Below are 23,535 nucleotides of genomic sequence, written 5' to 3' on the forward strand. Positions count from 1 at the left end.
AGTTGCTGTATACTCACAGATAATCTGCTTTTCACAGATTACCTCTGTGCTTCCTGATTGAGCAGCTGCTCAGTACTACAATTCCCAGAATGCACTTCTTTCCCTCAGCTCTTCATTACAGCCCTCCCACCCTGTCCACTCGCCTCGCACAGCACTCCTGCTAATCTCCCGTCAAGAGCTACTTTAGGACATTCCTCTACACAGCAGACTCTTTTTACACACAGCAAGTCTGCACAAGTAGCTGTATCCATTCCCTGTCTGCTCCTTTGCCTGTGGAATTGTTCAGCACAAGGCAGAATGCTGTACCATAGCTCACTCTTCCTCTTGGACCCAAGTAAGATATATATATATATATATGTTAGGGATCGACCGATATCGGTTTTTTAGGGCCGATACCGATAATCGGTGCAGGTTAGGGCCGATAGCCGATAACTTATACCGATATTCCGGTATAAGTTATCGGCTATTTAACCCCCTGCGACACCGCTGCAGATCATTGATTTAAAGCGGGCGCTTTAAATCAATGATCTGCAGTGGCTTTTGCGGGGCCATAGGCCGCCGCCGCCACCACCCGCTTCTCTCCCCTACCTGCCAGGGTGCTCCGGGCCATCCATCCATCCTTCATGTAGTGTCCGGGGGCGTTCCGGGTGGAGGGTGGTCCGGTCCGGGCTGTCCTTCTTCTCCGGCGGTCATCTTCTCCACTCCGGGCAGGCTCCGGCCTAGTACGCTGCATAGACGCCGCTGCGCAGTGATGCCCGTGCGCAGCGACGCACCTGACGTCACGTGTCTATGCAGCTACTAGGCCAGAGCCTGCCCGAAGTGGAGAAGAAGACCGTGGGAGAAGAAGGACAGCCCGGACCGGACCACCCTCCACCCGGAATGCCCCCGGACACTACATGAGGGATGGATGGCCCGGACCACCCCCATTACGGGTAAGTTTCATTTTTTTATTGACTCGGAAGGGTGGGGGAGGGGCCCGACCGGTATAGCGGTATGGGAAAAAATCCATACCGGTATACCGCCTAGCATCACGGTGGGGGGTGCGACACGGTGCGGTGGGTCAGGGGTGCGGTGCGGCGGGTCGAGGGGGTTGGCGGTCGCGGTGCGGTGGGGGCTGTGCGGGGGGCGGGGCATTATCGGCTTATCGGCAAGATAATTGCCGATACCGATAATTCCCCAAATCGTGATGTGTGTGTGTAGACGACAGGGAGATGATGATGTTGCTGTAGAGGCTGGTCAGAGGTGATGACATCACTCAGTGGGTGGGCCTATAGCATATCAATGTTGCATAAAAAAGGTGTGTGCTCTTAACACATGTTTGCGCTTTGAGTGCTGTAAAACACCTAAAAATTGCATTAAAAAACCCAAAACTAATTTATGGAGAAAAAAAACGCTCACAAAAAAAACGCAAAAAAAAGTTACAAAAACTAATTGTAAAACAGTAAATGTGTATAAGACAAAAATGTATGGGGTAATTTACTAAGATTGCCATAGCGTGGCAGCTTCCCGTTTCTTAGACTAGTGTTTCCCAAGCAGGGTGCCTCCAGCTGCTGCACAACTACAACTCCCAGGATGCCCGGACAGCCTTTGGCTGTCCGGGCATGCTGGGAGGTGTAGTTGTGCAACAGCTGGAGGCACCCTGTTTGGGAAACATTGTCTAAGACAGTAGAGAGAATGCCTTTGTTAACCATTGCAACCAATAACAGCTGAACTTCATTGCTTAGAAATCCCAAGGAAAATTAAATATGAGCTCTGATTGGTTGCTATGGGCAATAAAGACCGCTTTTGAAAAATTAGTTCTCTTGTGTTCGTAAGAAATTAAAGGGGAACTCCATTTAAAAAAAAAAACCTTATCCACAATCTCCTGTACAAGGCATGCATGGTTTGCCGCTTCTCCCCGGCACGCTTCTACCCCCACCATTAGAGAATCATTGGTACAGTGGTCCCTCAACATACGATGGTAATTCCTTCCAAACGACCCATCGTTTGTCGAATCCATTGTATGTTGAGGGATCCGTGCAATGTAAAGTATAGGAAGCTGTACTCACCTGTCCCCGCCACTCCGGACCACGTCCTCACCGCTCCCGATGCTGTCCCAGGGGCTCCCGATGCTGTCCCGCTGCTCCGGCGTCTTCTTCGGGATGCTCTGGCTTTTTCCGCATCTTCTAAAGGGGCCAGGCCTCACTTTCTGGTGACGTTATTACGTTGCGGCGCCGGGACGGTGTGTGCAGCGACGTAATAACGACGCCAGAAAGCGAGGCCCGGGCCCCGGAGAAGATGCAGAAAACGCCCGAGGATCGCGAAGTCAACCCGGAGCAGCGGGGATAGGTAAGTGAACCTGTCCGGGATGCTTAAACTGCTATCCGACAGCAGCTTAAGCATTTTGCGCTGTCGGATAGCAGTTAATGCGATGGCCCCGACATATAAAAGCATCGTATGTCAATTTTATCATATGTCGGGCCATCGCATGTCGGGGGGTTACTGTACTAAATAAAAGCAACAACCCCCTCAGCCAATCACAGGCCAGGACGGAACCCCGCCGCGACCAGTGTTTAGCCGTCACTTAACTTATTTAACGTATGTCTGAGGGTGGGGTCCAGAGCACGCTAGGGAGAAGCAGCGAACACGTAAAGGAAAACGCTGTGGGGAGGGGGTGCCAGAGGAGAACCCCCCCCCCCCACTAACAGACACTTATCCCCTATCCTTTGCATAGGAGTCCCCCTTTAATCCAAAGCAATACAGACATAATGTAAACCAGCACTGCACTCGGAGAAAGGCGGAGGATTTTCCTTTAAGATGGTGTCATTCCGTTTTAATTAACTTAATCACAACTAAGTTATCCGTCCTCTACTTTGCACTAAAATTAACTATGCAGAGAAAATAGCTTACGACTTCTTCATTTGCATCTATTAGGAGGCGATAAACGCGCGCCACGTCTGTAACAAGAACACAGAGCACTTCTGTACGAGGGCCCGCAACCTGCGTAGCAGTGGTGTGGGCGGTAAAAGAAAGTCTAAGCGAGCGGATGTCCTGCGATATTTATGGCCATCACTTAAAGGGGTATTCCAAGAAAAAAACTTTTTTTTTATATATATATATCAACTGGTTCCAGAAAGTTAAACAGATTTGTAAATTACTTCTATTAAAAATTTTTAATCCTTTCAGTACTTATGAGCTTCTGAAGTTAAGGTTGTTCTTTTCTGCCTAAGTGCTCTCTGATGACACGTGTCTCGGGAAACGCCCAGTTTAGAAGCAAATTCCCATAACAAACCTCTTCTAAACTGGGCGGTTCCCGAGACACGTGTCATCAGAGATTACTTAGACAGAAAAGAACAACCTTAACTTCAGAAGCTCATAAGTACTGAAAGGATTAAGATTTTTTAATAGGTAATTTACAAATCTGTTTAACTTTCTGGAGCCAGTTGATATGTAAAAAAAAGTTTTTTCCTGGATAACTCCTTTAAATAATCCACGAGAGGAAAGAATGTCGCGAAATTAGATATACATCGCATATAGCGTAGTATATGTAAGCCACACCAAGCCAACGGCTGTCCGGGCATGCTGGGAGTTGTAGTTTTGCAACATCTGGAGGTCCGCAGGTTGAAGACCACTATTGGGTTCAAAATCTTTATTTTTTTAGATTTTGCACCTATAAATTGGGTGCGTCTTATACGCCGGTGCGTCCTATAGGGCGAAAAATACGGTATATAAAGTACAATATGTGACGAAAAAACTATCTCAGAATCGCTCCGCTCAGAAAAAGCGTTCTAAAGTTATTACCATTTAAAGAGATACATGTCAAATAAAAAATAAAAAAAGAGCCTGGTCATTGAGGTAAAAAAATGGGTCCGTCCTTAAGGGGTTAACCATTGAACAACCATTTTGTGTTTCTGTTGATTGACAAGGGCCCTGTGATTCACAGTTCACAAGTATTCTACCTTTATACAACATATACTGAAATAAACATACGTTATCCTCATATTTCACATTTTTTTGGCACCGTGGGTATAGGTGTTATTTGGGCAGCTCGAGTCTCAGGTTGCCAGTAGAGAGGAGCGAACTTACAGTAAATTTGATTTGTCACGAACTTCTTGGCTCGGCAGTTGATGACTTTTCCTGCATAAATTAGTTCAGCTTTCAGGTGCTCCGGTGGGCTGGAAAAGGTGGATACAGTCCTAGGAGACTCTTTCCTAGGACTGTATCCACCTTTTCCAGCCCACCGGAGCACCTGAAAGCTGAACTAATTTATGCAGGAAAAGTCATCAACTGCCGAGCCGAGAAGTTCGTGACGAATCGAATTTACTGCAAGTTCGCTCATCTCTAGTTGCCAGGTCAATAGGAGCCTCTTTACCACTCTTTTTCTTGATTAATTGATATTGCTTTATAACAAAAAAAAAAAAAAAAAAAAACTGTTATATCTGAAAAAATAAATCAGAGGAAGGCTTAGAAAAGAGAAGAGAAAGACCTTAAAGGGGTATTCCAGTGAAAAACTATTTTTTTCATATCAACTGGCTCCAGAAAGTTAAACAGATTTGTAAATTACGTCTATTACATTTTTTTTTATCTTACCGGTACTTATCAGCTGCTGAAGTTGAGTTTGACCAAAGTGCTCTCTGCTGCCACCTCTGTCTGTCTCATGAACTGTTCAGAGCAGGAGAGGTTTGCTATGGGTGTTTGCTCCTACTCTAGACAGTTCCTGAGACAGACAGAGGTGTCAGCAGAGAGCACTGTGGTCAGACAGAAAAGAACAACTCAACTTCAGCAGCTGATAAGTACTGGTAGGATTAAGATTTTTTTTTATAGAATTAATTTACAAATCTGTTTAACTTTCTGGAGCCAGTTGATGTTAAAAAAATTTTTCACTGGAATACCCCTTTAAATGAGGGGAAAGACCTTTGATATTTTTTGATATTTTTAGAATTTTTTTTTTTTTTTATAAATCCCCATAGAAACGGAAAACGTATTAATAATTAAACCATCAAATCCATTGATGCAAAATAAGCCTCACTAAAAGCTTTCAATTACTTGAAGTAAATGAGTATGATATAAATATACGTCTCCATCGATAGCTGTCAGGAGATAGTGATGTTAATTAGGGAGATATAGGATCCACCACACATTCCCTCTTTATTGCCCCTTCGCTATTTGTCCGTGAGTGATTCCCAGCAAGGGTCCATTACAAGTTCACTGTGACCTCGCCGGGCTTGTATCTGATGGATTGTAAAATGAAACATTTATTAGGGACATAAAATTCACATCAAACGGGAAGTAACATGGCGGATAATGTATATTGCATATGGTATGAATTATGCCAATGCTGGATAGCTGAAGGCAGGGATAGATGGGCGTTAGAAAACTAATGTTTGTTAGCTAAAAAAAACAACTCAATAATAATGAAGAATAAGTACCGTATTTTTCGCCCTATAGGACGCACCGGCGTATAAGACGCACCCAATTTATAGGTGCAAAATCTAAAAAAAATAAAGATTTTGAACCCAATAGTGGTCTTCAACCAGCGGACCTCCAGGTGTTGCAAAACTACAACTCCCAGCATGCCCGGACAGCCAACGGCTGTCCGGGCATGCTGGGAGTTGTAGTTTTGCAACATCTGGAGGTCCGCAGATTGAAGACCACTGTATAGGAGGTAATTACTCACGTGTCCCCACCGCTCCGGACCCGTCACCGCTGCCCTGGATGTCGCTCCATCGCTGTCGCCGTGTCCCCGTCGCTCCGGAACGTCTCTGCTGCCGGACGGGTATCCTCGCTCTCTGTCGCCGCCATCACGTCGTTACGCGCGCCGACGCACGTACGCAACGACGTGATGACGAGGAAGGAGAGCGCCGGCCATACAGGGGATCCCTGAACGGAGAAGTCACCGAGGAGGCAGGTAAGGTCCCTCCCGGTGTCCTGTAAGCACTAACCCGGCTATTCAGTCGGGCTGTTCGGGACCGCCGCGGTGAAATCGTGGCGGTCCCGAACAGCCCGACTGAACAGCCGGGTTAGTGTCCCTTTCCCTTCAGACGCGGCGGTCAGCTTTGATCGCCGCATCTGAAGGGTTAATACAGGGCATCACCACGATCGGTGATGTCCTGTATTAGCCGCGGGTCCCGGCTGTTGATGGCTGCAGGGACCGCCTCGATAGGGGTGTATTCGCCGTATAAGACGCACCGACTTTTTCCCCCCAGTTTTGGGGAAGAAAAAGTGCGTCTTATATGGCGAAAAATACGGTATTGTAATAGTTGTGCCTATAAAGTTCAGGCAGCCTTTCTAGGGGATGAACATGACTGGACACATTTGCACCAATCGTTTTTTAAATTATTATTAGTTATTTGTATCCTAATTTAAAAAAAAATATGCAACTTCCTAAATAGTCTTTAGTAAAAATTTCCTAGCATTTAGCTGCTGTCTGAGAGAAATCTATCTGAAGAGCTTCCGGCTCTTTCAGTGTTAGGCAAAATTCTGCTGGAATATTCTGATAGGAAATTTGGCTGCAGCTGTGAATTCAATGGGATTCTGCTGCACTTTGCACACGGTGGAATTTCTATGGCAGATGTTTCAGTTGTGGAAATACCGATTCCAGCATCCGCAAAGAACAGTCATGTCTATTCTTTCTGTGGATTCCACTCGGAAATGAATTGCTGTTTATGAAACAGCGTATTTCCAAGCGGTCCTAGTGCCCACCGGATCATTCAAATGTGCTAAATGTTCGCCTGTATTTTTCAGGCGGACATTCCGCACAGAATGGACCGCATGGACATGGCCTAATGGGAGTATCACATGGGTAGAGCTGTGCTTGATGCAAACAATGGCCCCCCATTTTGGGAACCTATTTTGTGGCTTGTTTATTGCACAGACAGGGCCACACAGACGGTTCCTGGGTCTTTTGTGCAGCCTTTTTTTCCCATCATTGTTGCCAACCCATCCCTTATTTAAATTTGCATGAAAAGATGAAATCAGCAATGTTTGCTAGTTTATCAGCTGATCACTGCGCCTATTACACAGGGCAACATCACCCTGTTCAGCCAATCATCACCCTGTTTAATAAGCACGACCACCCTAGGAGTTTTTTTTTTTTTTTTGACAGGTCCAACAAGCTGCCTGTTGTGTCACAGTCCAGAAAGTAGTTAAGTCAGGAAGGAGTTAAGTGATGGTGCTGTGCATTGCCACTTAACTCTTTTGGGGCTAGAGAGTAAGCAACGATCTATGTATATTTCTGCTTACTGTTTGGCCCCCAAGGATCTAAGTGGCGATGTTGCACATTGTCACATAACAACCTCCTTGATGGGCCGGTGAAGGGTGCCCAGGCAATTGGGTAGGGGGAGGACAATAAGCAGCGATCTATATAGATTGCAGCTTACTGTCTGGTACCCAAGGAATTAAGTGGCAAAGCGGTGCACTGTACTGTCAGCATTCAAAGAGCCTAGGGCAATCTGAGCTGTAAATACAGATCTGGTAACAGGGCAGTTGTAGATAGCAGCAGGGAAGAGGAAAAGTATAAGGGAGAAAAGCAGATACAAGGCAGTCTGCAGCAGAGTATCATATGTTCTGTATACAAGTGTAAAGAAAAAACAGAGCACCCATAGTTAACTGTAGTGGCTGTATAAGAAAAAACAACATTTTTAATAAAGACCTATGGAGAAAATGTTTTTCTGCACCATAATACATACAAAGCAAGAATTTAAAAAAACATAATTTTCAAAGGTGTCCATAGCCTTTAAAGACTTAAAAAGAACCGAGTGAGATGAAGACCCAATATGTGTGTCAAACAAAATGTATTAAAGGCTATGGACACATTTGTATGGAGGAGGAAGGAGTTGTACAAAGCAGCTCATATTGTGGACAGAAGGGAGAACATGCATGGCTGACTGGGCCTTTTTACATAGACTGTAGATAGGGAGGAAAGCATACACAATGCAGTCTGCAGGGAAAATCACCTAGGCTGCAGAGAGAAAGCATAGCACCCACAGCAAACTGTATTATCCTGAACAAAGTTGAGCGAGCTTTCTTAAAGTGTTCAAATCGCAGCAAATTTGCCGGCAGTTAAAGGCTGTCTGGGAATGATGAAAGTTGTAGTTCAGCAACAGTGATCCTAGCAACACTAACCTCAGGGCTCTCTGGAAATGATGTAAGTTGTAGTTTAGCAACATCAAGCCTCCAACTGTTGCTAAACTACAACCCCCATCATTCCCAGACAGTCCAGGGCTGTTATGGGAATTTGTTCCTGCTCTGGACAGTTCCTGATATGGAAAGAGATGGCAGATGGAGAGCACTGTGGTCAGACTGGAAAGAACTACACAACTTCCTCTGGAGCATACAGAAGCTGATAAATACTGGAAGGATTAAGATTTGTATATAGAAGTCATTTACAAATCTGTATAACTTTCTGGCACCAGTTGATTTGAAAATAATAATAATCATAATAATAATAATGTTTTCCATCGGAGTACCCCTTTAAGAAACGTATTTTAAAGTATAAATGTTTATTTCATCAATGAAAATAAGAAACATTAAAGAAACCAATCATCATATTTTACCCTATGTAAAGCGTTCTATAGGGTAAAATCTTTATCCTCACCATCCCCGGGAGACGCTCCTGCCCCCCAGGGATGGTGAAGATATGAACTTATAAACTAGTCACCGCCGCGGCCGTAAGTAGTCCCCTGGGCGGGGAGCTCCACTCACCTATTCCTGTTCTTCTGCCGGCAGCAACACCCCCTCCTCTTGATTGATGGGCAGCGTCATCACTCTGCTCACTACTCACAGCGGAGTGGGCGTTGCTGCTGGCCGAAGCGGGAGTAGGTGAGTGGAGCTCCCCGCCCAGGTGACTACTTATGGTGACAAGTTTATTACTTCATCTCTTCACCATCCCTGGGGGCAGGAGCATCCCCCGGGGATGGTGAGGATAAAGATTTACCCTATATAACGCTTTGCCAAGCATTATATGGGGTAAAATCGGATGATAGGTTCCCTTTAAAGGGGTACTCCCGTGGAAAACTTTTTTTTTTTTTTTTTTTAAATCAACTGGTGCCAGAAAGTTAGACAGATTTGTAAATCACTTCTAATAAAAAATCTTAATCCTTCCAGTACTTTTTAGGGGCTGTATACTACAGAGAAATCCAAAAAAGAAATGCATTTCCTGTGATGTCCTGACCACAGTGCTCTCTGCTGACCTCTGCTGTTCATTTTAGGAACTGTCCAGAGCAGCATATGTTTGCTATGGGGATTTTTTCCTGTACTGGACAGTTCCTAAAATGGACAGCAGAGGCCAGCAGAGAGCACTGTGGTCAGGACATCAAAGGAAATGCGTTTTTTTGGGGGGATTTCTCCTTAGTATACAGCCCCTAAAAAGTACTGGAAGGATTAAGATTTTTTTTAATAGAAGTGATTTACAAATCTGTTTAACTTTCTGGCACCAGTTGATTTAAAAAAAAAAATATAATAATTTCTCCACAGGAGTACCCCTTTAATAAAGGAGGAATTCATACTTCAAAATGGGGCAAAACATCTGGAAAGTGCATAATCAGCTAGTGACTGAATGCATGGCATAATGGCAGCCCAGGGCTGTCTGGGAATGATGACAGTTGTAGTTTAGCAATGATGGGGGTTGTAATTTTGGATCACTGTTGCTAAATCATTCAACCCCCATGATTCCCAGAGAGCCCTGAAGTCAGTGTTGCTAGGCTCACTGTTGCTAAACTACAACCCCCATCATTCCCAGACAGCCCAGGGCTGTATGGGAATGATGGGGGTTGTAGTTTAGCAACAGATGGAGGCTTCCTACTGCTAAACTACAACCCCCATCATTCCCAGACAGGTTCGGGGGGGCTCGGCTCACTTTACATTACTCCTGAACATACAGGCCTCTATTATAGAAAGGATGCCTCCACATGGCTCTGATCCTAGGAGCCGTCTGAAAACTGAATATCAGGGTTATTGTAACTATACATTTTCACCAATAAGCTTAAAGGGGTTCTCCAGGAAAAAACTTTTTTTTTTTATATCAACTGGCTCCAGAAAGTTAAACAGATTTGTAAATTACTTCTATTAAAAAAATCTTAATCCTTTCAGTACTTATGAGCTGATGAAGTTGAGTTGTTCTTTTCTGTGCTCTCTGATGACACGTGTCTTGGGAACCGCCCAGTTTAGAAGAGGTTTGCTATGGGGATTAGCTTCCAAACTGGTCGTTTCCCGAGACAGGTGTCATCAGAGAGCACTTAGACAGAAAAGAACAACTCAACTTCAGAAGCTCATAAGTACTGAAAGGATTAAGATTTTTTAATAGAAGTAATTTACAAATCTGTTTAACTTTCTGCAGCCAGTTTTATATATATATATATAAAAGTTTTTCCTGGAATACCCCTTTAACCCTATCACATATCAGACTGCAGCTGAACATGAGCCCATAGCCAGCAATAGTTAGTGTTTAGTGTCAGTCATTGTGCTCCAGGGTATTAGTTATCGGGGACATTTATCTTAGTTTTATTCATAATAAGTAGTGTTGCTCGTGAATATTCGCAATTCGAATTTTATTCGCGAATATAGCATATTCGCGAATTCACGAATATTCGCGAATATAGCGCTATATATTTGTAATTACGAATATTCGTGTTTTTTTTTGTTTTTTTTTCACAGTACACATCACAGTGATCATCCCTCTCTGCTTCCAGCTTATGTGGTGTAAGAAGGCTCTAATACTACTGTGTGAGACTGGCGCGCGAATTTTCGCACATGCGAATTTCTTTATGCTAATGTGTTGTATATACAAATTTTCGCACACGCGAATATTCGCATATGCGAAAATAAAAGAAGGGCGATTATGGCGAATATTCGTCCATATATTCGCGAATATTTGCGAATTCGAATATGGCCTATGCCGCTCAACACTAATAATAAGCCCTGCCCTGGCCCTCTGTACATTAGGGACTAATATCACTTCTAACCAATAAAAAGGTTTATTATTACCTCATTAAATATACACACAGGTACATGCACGAGAACATATGACATTAATAGGGTATTTATAATTAGTGTTGCTCGCGAATATTCGCAATTCGAATATTATTCGCGAATATCGCATATTCGCGAATTTCGCGAATATAGCGCTATATATTCGTAATTACGAATATTCGTTTTTTTTTTTCACAGTACACATCACAGTGATCATCCCTCTCTGCTTCCAGCTTGTGTGGTGTAAAGAAGGCTGTAATACTACTGTGTGAGACTGGCGCGCGAAAATTCGCATATGCGAATTGTCGCGTACGTAAAATTTTTTATATACTAATATTCACATGTTAATTTTCGCATACGCGAATTGTTGCATATGCGAAAATAAACGAGAATATAACAAATATGCGAATATTCGCGAATGTATGACGAATATTCGTCCATATATTCGCGAATATTCGCGAATTCGAATATGGCCTATGCCGCTCAACACTATTTATAATATCTTCCCTTACTGCACCTTAGAATGGACAAGGGCTCAGTCGTGTTAATAATACTTCCCTGTCCGTGTACTGAGAAATCGGTCCCACAGATTTCATGCATTAAATATAATGGGGGGGGGGGGGGGGAATTTATCATTAAAGGACATGTCCGGTGCACACTTTTCTTATTATATCCGTTCCGGGCTGCAAAAAATAAGAAAATAAGCTTTCTCTTGCCTGCCTATGCTCCCCCGGGGCTCCGGTACAGGTGTTTGGTCCCCGGGCTGTATTCTTCTTACTTCCGGTTAGCCCGGCACGTCACACGGAGCTTCAGCCTATCACCGGCCGCAGCGATGTCCCGCCTCGGCCAGTGATAGGCTGAAGCTCCGTGTGACGTGCCGGGCTAACCGGAAGTAAGAAGAATACAGCCCGGGGACCGAACACCTGTACCGGAGCCCCGGGGGAGCGTAGGCAGGCATGAGAAAGCTTATTTTCTTATTTTTTGCAGCCCGGAACAGATACAATAAGAAAAGTGAGCACCGGACATGTCCTTTAATGTCTGCGGCAGACGAGTTTTATAGTCAAAAATTTTAAGCTGTGAAAGTGCTGACGTGCGTCAAATTAATAAAATGGCGCAGAACCACACCTAACCTGGAGGCAGATGGGGAGTAGTTTTTGAAAGAAATTTGCTCTGCTTTTCAGTTCCTGGATAACCCCTTTAAAGGGGTATTCCAGTAAAAAACTTGATATATATATATATATATATATATATATATATATATATCATCAACTGGCTCCAGAAATTTAAACAGATTTGTAAATTACTTCTATTAAACAATCTTAATCCTTCCAATAATTATCAGCTGATGAAGTTGAGTTGTTCTTTTCTGTCTGGTAACAGTGCTCTCTGCTGACATCTCTGCTTGTCTCGGGAACTGCACAGAGTAGAAGAAGGTTTGCTATGGGGATTTGCTTCTACTCTGGACAGTTCCCGAGACAGGTGTCATCAGAGAGCACTTAGACAGAAAAGAACAACTCAATTTCAGCAGCTCATGAGTACTGAAAGGATTAAGATTTTTTAATAGAAGTCATTTACAAATCTGTTTAACTTTCTGGAGCCAGTGGATATATATAAAAAAATGTTTTTTCCTGGATAACCCCTTTAAGTGCTGCATGTTGTTGTATTGCAGTGCTAACATTCTGCTGACCCCCTATAACTTTCTTATTTTTTTATATACAAGGCTGCATGGGGGCTCATTTTCATTGCGCCATGACCTGTAGTTTTTAACGATACAATTTTTGTGCATATGTGATGTTTTGCTAATTTTTTTTGCGTTTTTATTTGGGATATGATGGGACCAGAAATTAGCAATTTATGAATTTGGTATTTTTTATTTTTATTTACGACATTCACCGCACGGGACCATTAACATTTTATTTTAGTAGTTCGGACATTCCCATACACGGCAATACCAAATGTGTTTATTAACTTAATTGTTTATTTTATTTTTTTTTTTTTTATAAAATGGGGAAGAGGGCTTATTCACATTTATTGAAACTCAGGGCATGCTGGGAGTTGTAGTTGTGTACTATATAGAGAGATACATGTTGGGGCAGCAAGCCCCAACTGATGACTTTTCAGCTGTTGCAAAACTACAACTCCCAGCATTTCCTCTCAGGGCATGCTGGGAGTTGTAGTTTTTTCTACTATATAGATCAGTGATCTTCAACCAGTGGACCTCCAGATGTTGCAAAACTACAACTCCCAGCATGCCCGGACAGCCGTTGGCTGTCCGGGCATGCCAGGAGTTGTAGTTTTGCAACATCTGGAGGTCCGCAGGTTGAAGACCACTGATATAGATAGTCTAGAGGTTAAACCATTCGTCTGTGCCTAGTTTTTTTTTTTTTTATAAGCATGGTCCCTACCTGGTGGTGACTTTTTTCACCTTTTCATCCCAAAAAAAACTTGTCTAAATCCCTTGATAAATTCTGCCCCAATATTTTTTTGGCACAAATTTGGAGATGGGATTTTAATTCACCTTTCTCTATCATTTTATTTATTAATAATCTGAAGTTATGTCTTAAAGGGGTACTCCGGTGAAAACCTTTGTTTTTTTTTTTTTAAATCAACTGGTGCCAGAAAGTTAAACAGATTTGTAAATTACTTCTATTAAAAAATCTTAATCCTTCCTGTACTTATTAGCTGCTGAATACTACCGCGAAAATTATTTTTTTTTGAAACACAGAGCTGTCTGCTCACATCACGACCACAGTGCTCTCTGCTGACATCTCTGTCCGTTTTAGGAACTGCCTAGAACAGCATATGTTTGCTATGGGGATTTCCTTTTTACTCTGGACAGTTCCTAAAATGGACAGAGATGTCAGCAGAGAGCACTGTGCTCGGGATGTTTAAAAAAGAAAAGAATTTCCACTGTAGTATTCAGCAGCTAATAAGTACAGGAAGGATTAAGATTTTTTAATAGAAGTAATTTAGACATCTGTTTAACTTTCTGGCACCAGTTGATTTAAAAAAAAAAAAAAAAAAAGTTTTTCACCGGAGTACCCCCCTCGCGCTGCGATCCCGCATCATACCGCGTCAGTCCCGGCGCTCATCAACGGCCGGGACCCGCGGCTAATTCCACACTTCGCCGATCGTGGCGATGTGCGGTATTAACCCTTTAGAAGTGGCGGTCAAAGCTGACCGCCGCTTCTAAAGTGAAAGTGAAACTATCCCGGCTAGTCAGTCGGGCTGTTCGGGACCGCTGCGGTGAAATCGCGGCGTCCCGAACAGCTGACAGGGCACCGGGAGGGCCCTTTCCTGCCTCCTCGGTGTCCGATCGGCGAATGACTGCTCCGTGCCTGAGATCCAGGCAGGAGCAGTCAAGCGCCGATACCACTGATCACAGGCGTGTTAGTACACGCCTGTGATCTGTGTAAAAGATCAGTGTGTGCAGTGTTATAGGTCCCTATGGGATAACAATGATCAGTATAAGAGATCAGTGTGTGCAGTGCTATAGGTCCCTATGGGATAACAATGATCAGTATAAGAGATCAGTGTGTGCAGTGTTATAGGTCCCTATGGGATAACAATGATCAGTATAAGAGATCAGTGTGTGCAGTGTTATAGGTCCCTATGGGACCTATAACACTGCAAAAAAGTGGAAAAAAATGTGTTAATAAAGGTCATTCAACCCCTTCCCTAATAAAAGTTTGAATCACCCCCCTTTTCCCATACAAAAAAAATAAAACTGTGTAAAAAAAATAAAATAAATAACATATGTGGTATCACCGCATCCGTAAATGTGCGAACTATAAAAATATATCATTAATTAAACCGCACGGTCAATGGCGTACGCGCAAAAAAATTCCAAAGTCCAAAAAAGCGCATTTTTGGTCACTTTTTATACCATTAAAAAATGAATAAAAAGTGGTCAAAAAGTCCGATCAAAACAAAAATCATACCGATAAAAACTTCAGATCACGGCGCAAAAAATGAGTCCTCATACCGCCCTGTACGTGGAAAAATAAAAAGTTATAGGGGTCAGAAGATGACATTTTTAAACGTATACATTTTCCTGCATGTAGTTATGATTTTTTTCTAGACGTGCGACAAAATCAAACCTATATAAGTAGGGTATCATTTTAACCGTATGGACCTACAGAATAATGATAAGGTGTCATTTTTACCGAAATATGCACTGCGTAGAAACGGAAGCCCCCAAAAGTTACAAAATGGTGTTTTTTCTTCGATTTTGTCGCACAATGATTTTTTTTCCATTTCACCGTGAATTTTTGGGTAAAATGACTAATGTCACTGCAAAGTAGAATTGGTGATGCAAAAAATAAGCCATAATATGGATTTTTAGGTGGAAAATTGAAAGGGTTATGATTTTTAAAAGGTAAGGAGAAAAAAGCGAAAGTGCAAAAACCGAAAAACCCTGAGTCCTTAAGGGGTTAATGTTATTACAGCAACTGGGAAATAGGTCCCATCTTTAGCCTTTTGGCAACATTATGCTTTAATGGAAGCAGGGGTAACACCTACATGGGGGATGTGTATCGACTAGGGGACCTACCTGAATGTTATATACTTTCTACAGGGAAGGATACCTTTGGGGGGCTACTTCCTACAGGGTAAAAACTACCTACAGACGGGCCTACCTATAGTGGATAGTACTTACAGAGGAAAGTACCTCCAGGGGGGCCTACTTACATGGTGGGTACTACCTACAGGAGGAAACTACTTACAGGGGTGGCCAATCTACAAGGGTGGAAACTACCCAAAAGTGGGCCTAATTACATAGGAGAAACTACATACAAGGGGGCTCCCTATAGGATGGATACTAACTACAGGGGAAACTACTTACAGGGATGCCTACTTACAGGGTGGGTACTACCAACAGGGGAAAACTACTAATAGAGGTAGCCTACCTACAGGGGTGGAAACTACCCACAGGTGGGCCTACCTAAATGGGAGAAACTACCTACAGGGGGATACTTCCTACAGAGGGACTTACTTACAGGGGAACCCAACTACAGGGGGGACCTTCAATGCATTTGGAAAGTCTCCAGACCCTTTCACTTTTTCACATTTTATAATGTTACGGTCTCGTGCTACAAAAAAAAATAATAATAATAATAATCAAACATAACATTCTGCACTCATAATAACTAACCCCTAACATCAATGTGAAAACAGAATATTAGACATTTTTGCTCATTTATTCTAAAGAAAAACTCAAATTTCACATGGACATAAGTATTCAGACCCTTTGCTATGACACATGATGTTTATCTCTGGCTCCTCCCATTTCTCTTGATCATCTCTGAGATGTTTCTCCACCTTGGTTGGAGTCACCTGTGGGAAACTCAGCGGATTGGACAGGATTTGGAGAGACACAGCCCTCTATATAAGATCTCACAGCTGACAATGCATTTCCGAGCAAAAACAAAGCTATGAGGTGGAAAGAATTGCCTGTAGAGCTCAGAGACAGGATTTGGGAAGACACACCCCTGTCTATATAAGGTCTCACAGCTGACTATACATTTCCGAGCAAAAACCAAGCTATGAGGGGGAAAGAATTGCCTGTAGAGCTCAGAGACAGGATTTGGGAAGACACACCCCTGTCTACATAAGGTGTTACAGCTGACAATGCATATCAGAGCGAAAACCAAGCCATGAGGGGGAAAGAACTGCCTGTAGAGTTTAAAGCCACTAATACTGGATCTACTACTAATTTATTTCACCTATAGAGTGACAGGTGCCACCCACATGATTGGTTAATGCTACAAGATGTCACAGTTGTATTGATACCCTAAATCTTGTCATGATTGTCCATCTAAACATTGGCACTGTGTGCCATGATCCTATGCACCACTGTTAACAATCAGAAGGGCCATATCTATCTATCTATCTATCTATATATATATATACTTATCGGAGTAAAAAAGAATGTAGAGGTGGCTACTATTAGATCTATGCAGCAATGGAATCTATAACCCATGGAACTGTAATGTGGCTAACATAGAGACCAATATTGAAGGGAATGGTGCAGCAGAGGTGCTAGGATAAACAAAGGATAGAGGTATCAAATGTGGGGTAAGCAAAAACACAAAGAGATATCCGCACTCACCGCTAGATAAGCGACCGACTGCTCCTAAGTAGAGATGCCGTGGGATCCGGGAGGTCAACGGTGCATAGCATTCAGAGAGGCGATTACCGGTGATTTCGCGCACTAAGCGCTTCGTCCGGACGAAGCGCTTAGTGCGTGAAATCACCGGTAATCGCCTCTCCGAATGCTATGCACCGTTGACCTCCCGGATCCCACGGCATCTCTACTTAGGAGCAGTCGGTCGCTTATCTAGCGGTGAGTGCGGATATCTCTTTGTGTTTTTGCTTACCCCACATATATATAAATAGATCTTCCCTATAGCCATTTGCATTAGCCCTTTGCAGCTGAGGTTGAGGGTCTTGTATGCAGGGGATGTGTGTGTTCTAATACATGAGCAGCATACAGCTGTAGTTCTTTAATCACTTTGTAACCACCCCATTATTTATTCTCTTTCTTCCTCTCAGATCGATAGATTTGTAAACCAGACGCCGCCGTCCTGTGATCAGATAATATTGCTCTGGAGATGACTCTCACATAAGTTCACTTTCTAATTGGTGCCGTACTTTTATCTGGGAGAAAGTGCTCTGCGTGTCATCTAACACTTTGATCATTAAACCATTTTCCTTCTTTCACGTCTTTATTTTTTTTTCCGCCACCACCACCACCGCCACCTCCCGAATCTACAATTTTGATTTCCCCATGTACAAAAATTAGGAACACCCACCACACCTCCACTCTCCCATGTTGCCGAACTTCTCATCCTCAGCAATTAAAAGTCTGGCTGGATGAAACCAATTGATATGTGCTTTGTGCAAAGATTTGTGTATTTTTCTTGTTTTTTTTTTTTTATATGCAAATTTGTCCTCAAATTCATTTCGAGATGAAGGTTTTGCGAAATCTCCGGTCGTCTCATCCAGCGCCTCCATTTAGCCTTCGCTTTGAAGCTTTGACCTTCTTTTTCACATAATAATCCGAGTTCAACAAATATTCTTTAAACACTGTTGAACTCAAATATTTAAAACTGGAGATAGAGAGCAGGCGGCGGAGGGGGCGCCTACATGCGTCAGGCATACAAAAATATATTCGTTTGTCTCGACCCACGCTGGAAACTTGAAAGGGAAGGAAAGAAGAAAACCCTGATGGAGAAAGTGTCTCTATATTACATAAGGAATCTAATTTATTAGCTGCCAGGGCTGGCCTATATTGAATCAAATATCAATCATCCATTGAATTATGGAAACATTACCTACTAAATCAAAGTCACCAAATAGGAATAAGATACAAAATTTATTCATGTGACTGCATCACAAAATCTCATCAAAGGGAAATCAAACCTGTGGATCCTGAAGGTTTATCGCGTGTGAGATTGTCGGCAAAGGTCAGAAATGAGAGGAGAGGTATTACTGGGCGAATACGTGGAGGAGAATGACCGCAAAACTAGAGAACGTGTTCAGTGATAACACTGAGTAAGTGATCTGAACATCGAGTTTTGTTGCATCCAAGATCAGGTTTACATTACAGGATCCTATAGGCACAGAATGCTTGGCATTAAAGATAAGAAAACCTTCCGAGGATTGACTGTAAATCAACTATTTATTCTATTTAGAAGGCTGATTCAGATTTTGATGGAATGGAATGATGAGATGCAATTTCTGAGCAGAGAAATTCTGCTTTTAAATTCCGGTGCAGCAGGCTCCCATTGTTTTCCATGGGATTCTGCTGCACTGTGCCCAATGCTGAATTTCTGCAATGGAAAATTCTACTGTGAAAATTCAAAATACGGCAAAAGGAATGAAAGCGTTCATTCATTTGACAAACCCACTCGGACATGCATGGCCTTCAATGATCCTGTCCTTGCGCCAACTGAATGAGTCGGTATCTGCTGTGCCTGCCATGTCCACCTGGAATTTCTCTGGGCATACATTCCAAGGACTCGTATCAAAGACTACAACTGAACGGCGAGGCAAGCAGTATAGGCCTCCCTGCTTAGTATGTCTAGAAATAGGGGCACCAATTATATATGAAATAGCAACCAAAGAGGAAAAGAAGAACAAAAAACACAGGATGAGGAAAAGTGACTAATAAGAAATGGAAGAACCAAGAATCATGAAGAAGAATAGGAGCCAAGGAAAAGTGAAAACCCCAAGAATCAAGAGTACTCAAGGAGAAGAAGATCCAAGAATTACAGATAAAATGATCAAGAAATTAAGTATTGAAGAACCAGAGAGAGACTAAGGAAAATGGAAAAACCAATCACAGAGAAGGAAGAGAAACCAAGGAGAAGCAGAAGAACCAAGGATCACAGTAAGATGATCAAGGAAAAGGAGAACCAAGACTCACAGAAAGTCAAAATCTAAAGGAGATAAACTAATATATTGCTATTAGGGTGTATGTAGTTGGAGACAATTGAGCAAATAAAATTTCTGTAAGTAATTTAGTAATGGGGTTATGGATTATGTCAAGGTAAGTTGTAAGGAAATAAAAAAAAATATCTCCAACAAAACAGCACCGGTCTGGTCTATAGTCTCTGTCTGGTATTACTCGAAAAAAATTGGGCCAGGTCATGTGATGGACACAGAAGCACAGCTCCTTACAGTTACAGCATAGTTATCGGTATCACAAATAGGGAAATCCCCCCCAAGTGGATTCCTATATTCTTTTAAAAAAGTCCCAGCCTGATCCAAACATACAGTATTATAGATCCTTATGATCCTGAAAACTTACGTCAATAAACCCACAGTTGCACCGGGAAACTTGACCATACGACAAGCGCAAAAAAGCACCTGTAATACGCTCATGTGAAACAGACTTTAAGCACATAACACAGGCCATACATACTATCTTAAAGGGGTACTCTGCCCCTAGGCATTTTATCCCCTATCCAAAGAATAGGGAATAAGATGTCTGATCGCGGGGGTCCCTCCGCTGGTGACCCCCGCGATCTGCCTTTTGTATCAGGTGTTCGCTTAGAGAGTCGGGTGCAGCACTGGAGGCCCGTGACGTCACGGTCACGGCCCGCTCATGATGCCATGGCCATGCCCCCTCAATGCAAGTCTAATGCCCATAGACGTGCATTGAGGGGGCATGGCCGTGATGTCACAAGCAGGGCGTGACTGTGATGTTATGAGTCTCCGCCCCGCATCGCCAGTCATCTGGATGTCTGGGGTGCTGCAGCTGAGATCACTTTGGATAGGGGATAAGATGTCTAGGGGCGGAATACCTCTTTAATTCTGCGGGGAGAACAAGACAGCCACTATGACTAACTATATAGTGGACCAGGTCCCTCCAAGGAAGCACAGCACCAATCACGAGGTCCGGTGTAAATCGGGCTAAAAGTTTATTGCACCAAATATCAATATATGCAACATTTTAGCTAAAAAGTTTTTTTCAAGCATAACTATATAGTGGATTTTCAGGGTAAAGCAACTATAATAGTCTTAACTTAGGAATACAGAGAGAAAAAAACCATAGACTGGAAACCGGGGCCTCATGTATTACCAGAAAGGTGTAAAGAGTTGAAAGTAGCCAGAGGGTCGTAGGAGCAGGGGCAACATGTCCTGTGGTTATAGAAGTAGGAAAGATAAACTAAGACCCTAATTTCAAGCGCTGCTGACGATTTTCCAATGAAGAGACTCAGGATCTTTAGAAAGTCCTTAGTAGGACATATTTATTGATCAAGTAAAATAATAAACACAATATAACCCACTTGGGGGTCACCTCCCCCTTTATCAGATTGGGAACTTTCTGAAGATTCTGAGTTTCTTCATTGAAAAGGGTCTTTTTTCATCGTTCCTCCAACTTAACTTCAGGGACGTCACTTAGTCAGTCAAGAACCAAGATTCCCTAGTAACTACTTTTTTTTACTTTGTCCCAGTTATGTCCTAGAAAAGCTAAAGTAGGTCTCTAGTGTGGAAACACTGTCAAGCATCTCTATAGATCTTAACAAAGAATAGGTGATTTGTGTAAACTGCGGCTAAACCCGTTCAGCTTTTCCTTTTATGAAACTTTAAGAAAGTGCTTAACATCGTAGGTGATCCGTCTTAAAAAATAAAGCTCCATATGTAAATAACAGCGTGGGTGTATGTAATTAAGTACAGAAATTGTAGGTTAAAATGCGATAAGCGTATAATTATGTCAGTGCCAATCAGCTTCATTGCTTTAAACTCAGGGAGAAACAGATCTTTTTTTATATAAATATATATGCAAATTTTTGTCATACAAAATATTGATACTGTGCTTGTCTGTACAGCAAGAGGTTGCTCATTTACATCATCTCAAATTACAGCTCAGTGTTTATAAGATTGTAGAGCAGAAGCAAAGCTAAAAACAACCAGACCTTGACATATTATTCATATGATGACATTATCAGATGTTTTTGAAGTACCAAGAATTACAGAGAAAAGGTAATGGAACCAAGAAGAAGAGGAAGAATCAATAATCATGAAGATGAGGTTAAAGAACTAAGGAGAAAATAAATATCTAAGAGTTGTGGATAAGAGGAAAAGAAACGAAGGATAAGTCAACAAGTCAAAAATCACCAAGATGTGGAAGAGCAAACAATGAGAAATGCAGGAACCAAGAATCGTGGAGAAGAGAAGCCAAGGAAGAGTGAAAAACCCAAGAATTATTGAGAATAGAAAGAGGAATTAAGGAGAAGTGAACAAGTCAAAAATCACCAAGATGTGGAAAAACAACCAATGAGAAATGGAAGAACCAAGAATCATGGAGAAAAAGAGGAACTAAGAAAAAGTGAAAAACCCAAGAATCATTGAGTAGATGATGAGGACTCAAGGAGAAAAAGATCAGAATTACAGATATGATGACCAGGAAGAAATTAAATATTCAAGAACCACAGAGAGATTAAGAAGAAATGGAAGAGCCAATTACAGAGAAGGGAGATGAACCAATGAGAAGAAGAACCAAGACTCAAATAAAGTCGTGAAGATCCCAACAAAGGCGACATTCTATACATTGTGAATACTTGTTGAGATAGAGATACGACAACCTTCTTTCAAACTGTTGACATATTGGAGACTTAATGATCACTATAGATCTGTGTAATGCATCCCCTAAAAATCAGCCGGTATGGCTAAGGGGAGTCAGTAGGCAAGTTTTTACAATAGATAAGTCTTTCAAGAACTGTTGGAACAACTCCTCTACAATGAGTGAACTCTACTACACGTGTAAATGGTTATAAGAGACTTTGGTCACTATCCTTTGGATAGGGGATTACATGTCGGGGGGGGGGGGGGGGAGGGGGGAAAATCCCTTTAAGTACAGCACCTAAAAATTTATGTTTAAGGGGAAAAAAAATCATAAGCAATTTTCAGAGAGGTTTTTTGTATGAATGCCCCCACACCACTGATTTCCTTTGACAAAAGTTTGCTTTAAAAAGAGTTAAAATACAAGACTATTGGTCATTCTGTAATAGATTTAGATATTTTTCAGTAACCTAAATTGTATTACTAAATTCAAAGACTGGTATTGTATCAAATGGAGACAGATTCGATAATCATCATGGCCCAGATTTATCAAACTGTGTGAGAGAAAAAATAGAGATTTTACCACAGCAACCAATCACAGTTCAGGTTTCACTTTACCTCAGCTCGTTAGCTGAGCTGTGATTGGTTGCTGTGGGAAAATCACTCTATTTTTTCTCTCACACAGTTTGGTAAATCTGGGCCCATGTCTTTTTGGTTCATCCTTAAAGGAGTACTCTGTCCCTACACATGTTATCCCCTATGCTGGGACCCCCCCCCCCCCCCCCCCCCCCCCCCGTGATCTCTGCTACAGCACCCAAGTCATCCGATGCACGGAGTGAACTCTACTCCTTGCCGGATGACTAACAATGTGGCCCCGGAGGCTCATGACGTCATGCCCCTCCCCTAAACTTGCATTGTGTGGGCGTCGTATGACATCACAAAAATATTCAATGGGTCCTCCGGTGAACGACGGGATAACAAGGCGCTGACACGGTAGTAAAGGGAACTGATGTTTAATCACCCATGATGCCACGCGTTTCACAGTACAACTGCTTCATCAGGCATGGAGATGCCTGATGAAGCAGTTGTACTGTGAAACGCGTTGCATCATGGGTGATTAAATGTCAGTTCCCTTTACTACCGTGTCAGCGCCTTGTTATCCCGTCGTTCACCAGAGGACCCATTGAATATTTTTGCACAGGACGTGGAAAGGCTGCAGTCACTTTGTTCCTCCTGCTATTATCCATTGTTGCACTTGGTGAAGTGTAACCCCGGGGGGTAAGCATGCATTTGTCTCCCCCTCCCTCTCCCAGTGCATCCCTTGGCAATACACTACGGAGCGCTGTCTATCTTTCTTTTTAGTATGATGTCACAAGGAAGCATGGCCGTGGCATCACGAGCCTCCAGCACTGCAGTCGGCGTTCTAAATGAACGCTGGGTGCTGCAGGGAGATCGCAGGGGGGTCCCAGTGGCGGGACCCCCACAATCAGACATCTTATCCCCTATCCTTTGGATAGG

At 42.6% G+C, this 23,535-nt stretch overlaps 1 protein-coding gene across 10 annotated transcripts in view; it reads right to left on the reverse strand.

Annotated features, from left to right (window-relative positions):
* Positions 1-23,535, reverse strand: part of TNNI3K (TNNI3 interacting kinase) — a 245,454-nt gene that overhangs the window by 109,009 nt on the left and 112,910 nt on the right. The gene's annotated exons all lie outside the window — the stretch shown is intronic.

This window comes from Hyla sarda, chromosome 7 (assembly GCF_029499605.1).
Source record: "Hyla sarda isolate aHylSar1 chromosome 7, aHylSar1.hap1, whole genome shotgun sequence".
In the NCBI taxonomy this organism is placed as follows: Eukaryota; Metazoa; Chordata; class Amphibia; order Anura; family Hylidae; genus Hyla; species Hyla sarda.